At 53.6% G+C, this 3,732-nt stretch overlaps 1 long non-coding RNA gene across 1 annotated transcript; it reads left to right on the top strand.

The window, feature by feature from the left end:
• The first annotated feature begins 328 nt into the window (after positions 1-328).
• LOC110366035 (uncharacterized) lies at positions 329-2,483 on the top strand. The gene is made up of 2 exons (XR_010466672.1): positions 329-644; positions 1,867-2,483. It is a non-coding gene; the product is annotated as an uncharacterized LOC110366035 (long non-coding RNA).
• Positions 2,484-3,732: the final 1,249 nt, after the last annotated feature.

Here is a 3,732-nt window from a genome sequence, read left to right as displayed (position 1 = left end):
CGGCGGGGCTTGTAGAGAGACTTTGTGAGAGTGGAAAAACACATGCTTTGGGCATTCTGAGTCTTCCTCAAGTCTCTAAAACAGAGGCATGCATCTTTAAAGCTAAACAGATCTATAAATCAAAAGGTTTAATACTGAAAACCAGCTGTTGGATGGTTAGGCAGAGGTGCAACTTTGTGAGAGCTCTCTGACGTCTCTCCTTGATCTGGTTTCTACTACAGCAGAGCAACATCTGCCAGGATGGAAAACTGCCATGGATTTGGGTTTCCTATAAACCTCGCCTGACATGAGGAGGTAGGTGGAAACAGCATGTTTTTTTCTGGGCAAATGCCGGGGTTTCCCCAGGGTAACGTCAGCAGCTTTCCTGTGGCTGCTCAGGCGAACTTTGACCACAAAGAGGGCGCTGGAGCAGACGGCCGCTACTCGGCGGTGTCTGTCCTCACCGCCCACCAGCTGCTGGACCGAAACTGAGGTTCTGTGACCCCGTTAGGGTTTTGGCAGCTGTGCCGAGGGCAGCCTGCCCTGCGGCCGCCGCGGCACACAGAGCGGCGCAGGGTCGGACCGCGGAGCTGGGCAGCGCCGGGATGGGGCTGTGCGGGCTGCCTGGCCCTGGGCGCACAGCAGAGCTCTTCCTCTGTCTCACGGTGGGTACGCTCGCGGTCCATACCAGCGTAGCTCTGGGCACGTCCTCCCGCTTCACACCAGGAGGGAAAGCTGTGCTGCGAGGAGCCACCATGGTGCCAAGGGGAGGAGACCATGTAGGGATGACATTTACTGTCCCTGTGGTCCCCACAGTTTTCTTTCTATCTCCCGCTCAGGCTCCCCTGCGAAACACGGGCTGAGTGCTGGGTGCACCGAGGGCTGCTGGCAGGTCTCAGGGCTCTCATTTTCTGGTAACAGGCATGACTCAGTCACCTGGTTTGGCTTGGTGGCCTTTCTTCTTCTACGACAATCTTCCACTCATCTCTCCAGTCTCCATAAAACGACACCCATTTTTAATTACCAGGTCCCAAGCAAAGGGGACCGGGGATTAAGACAGTGGAGCTGGGCACAGGGTGTGACTATTCACTCCCAGCTGATTTGGGGCAAGCGGTTCCACCTCTCTGTGGTTTGTTATTTGGGAAAGAAAAACAGACCCTTCCTCTTGCCTGTTTCAACAGGTAGTGTGTTAGTGCATCCCCTAACAGTGCTAAAAATTACTGTATTCATAAGGTAACAAAAACTGCACAAAATGCTGGCTCAGACCCTGTGGTGCCCACTGAGGGGGAATGATGTCAGTAAGACATTTGGATTCACTGCAGTTGCAAGATTCGGCTAGGAAGGGCATGTCATTCCCCACCAGCTCCTTACAGAGAAAATCATAGAATCACAGAATGGTTTGGGGTGGAAAGGAACTTAGAGATCACCTTGTCTGACCCTCCTGCCATGGGCAGGGACACCTTCTACCAGACCAGGTTGCTCAAAGGCCCAATCAACCTGACCTTGAACACATCCAGGGATGGGGCATCCACAGCTTCTCTGGACAACCTGTTCCAGTGCCCCACAACCCTCGAGACACCAAAATCCTTTTTGCAACAAGAGAAGTCCCTTCCCTGCAGGCTTCTCTTTGCATGCGTGAAGTGTCCTCCCCTCTGCGCAGCTGGCAGAGGAGCAGGTGGATGTTACAGCCCTTGCTCCCCTCCACAGAGCAGGTCAGAGCAGCACAGAGGCACGTGGGGCCGTCCCGTCATGGCCGGGCCTGTCCCACCTCCAGCTCACAGCCCAAGTGCCCTGCCACACGTATCCTCATAGCCCTCCAACAGCTCAACCCGTGGACGTGGAAATACAACTGCAGAGTAAGCCGTGCTTTAATTTTCCTTTAATCAGGTTTTACACATTGCCTCTTCATTCCTCATGCTGGATTTAAGCCCTGTGAGTGGAGCTGAAACCCCAGGTGGCAACGTGACACTTTCCAGCCCTTAAATTGCCTTTCTGAGGGGAACTCCCAGGAACAAACAGCATTTCTTCAAGACAAACGAATATCCACAGAATCAATGGAGCAGGAAGAGGAGAACTTCGAGATGTCATCCAGAGTCACCAAACGATGGCAGAGGCAATCCTGTGCTTCCCAGGGCTGGTGTTGGCTTTGCCTCATTGGTTTGGACCAGGATCCAGCTGCCCAAAAGTCTGGTTGATGTTTTGTGGAGGAGGCCACAACTCCCCTGACTTTAAATCTTTCATGCTGTCACTTAGCCTGTTCCCTCCTGTCCCCTGTGAGAGTCAGCTGGAAAAATACTGATCCAGACTCCTACCCGGTTTCAGCTTAGCGCTGGCTTTCCAGGTGAGGGCTGCTCCCTGCAGCAAGGACAGCACCGCTGTCTTCTGCTACACAGCAGGGACGGCCAGAAAACTTGATACAGGATGAATTTGCAACTCCATGACTTCAAGCCAAGAAACTGGTTCCCTGTAACTAAAACTGTGCACAATAAAGTGAATTATGTATTCCTGCCTCCTTTATTTCCACGGAATACAGAATCTAAATTCATACTTCAGTGGTTTAAAACAATGTTGAGCTTCTACAATGCAAAAAGATTGCAGGCTTTGGCATAGGAGTGCCCGCAGGCTCTGCCAGCCTTGTTTCATGGCCCTGCAGCCACTCCACTGTCTGCAATAGGCTGCATAATAGGTGCAGCACTATATAACACCACATGCATTTATTTCCACATTTCTGGTGAAAGAAAAGGGGAAAAACAGGACAAACCCTCAGACATCTCCTCTGCAGTGCCCTGGGGCTGGATCGGCTGTGAGAGGCTGATGCTGGGACAGGTCCTGATGCTCCAGGATTGTCCAGCAGCTGGGACAGGCGGCTCGGGTGCTCTGCAGGACAACACACACCCCTGCACAAACTCCTCCTGAGGCCAAGGCCCCAGTGGCTGGGGGGCACAGGTTGGGTCTTCGCCCCTCACAGAATCACAGAATCCCAGAATGTCAGGGGTTGGAAGGGCCCTGGAAAGCTCATCCAGTGCAATCCCCCCATGGAGCAGGAACACCCAGATGAGGTTACACAGGAAGGTGTCCAGGTGGGTTGGAATGTCTGCACAGAAGGAGACTCCACAACCCCCTGGGCAGCCTGGGCCAGGCTCTGCCACCCTCACCAGGAACAAGTTTCTTCTCAAATTTAAGTGGAACCTTTTGTGTTCCAGTTTGTACCCATTGCCCCTTGTCCTGTCACTGGTTGTCACCGAGAAGAGCCTGGTTCCATCCTCCTGACACTCACCCTTTCCATCTTGATCCCCATGAATGAGTCCCCCCTCAGTCTCCTCTTGTCCAGCTCCAGAGCCCCAGCTCCCTCAGCCTTTCCTCACACGGGAGATGCTCCACTCCCTTCAGCATCTTGGTGGCTGCGCTGGACTCTCTCCAGCAGTTCCCTGTCCTGCTGGAACTCAGGAGCCCAGAACTGGACACAATATTCCAGATGTGGTCTCCCCAGGGCAGAGCAGAGGGGCAGGAGAACCTCTCTGACCTACTGACCACCCCCTTCTAACCCACCCCAGGTACCATTGGCTTCCTGGCCACAAGGGCCCAGTGCTGGCTCATGGTCACCCTGCTGTCCCCAGGACCCCCAGGTCCCTTTCCCCTACACTGCTCTCTAATAGGTCATTCCCCACCTTATACCGGAACCTGGGGTTGTTCTGCCCAGATTCAAGACTCTACACTTGCCCTTGTTCTATTTCATTAAATTTTTCCCTGCCC

This window comes from Columba livia, chromosome 16 (assembly GCF_036013475.1).
Source record: "Columba livia isolate bColLiv1 breed racing homer chromosome 16, bColLiv1.pat.W.v2, whole genome shotgun sequence".
Lineage (NCBI taxonomy): Eukaryota > Metazoa > Chordata > Aves > Columbiformes > Columbidae > Columba > Columba livia.
This window is presented reverse-complemented; position numbering and strand designations above follow the sequence as displayed.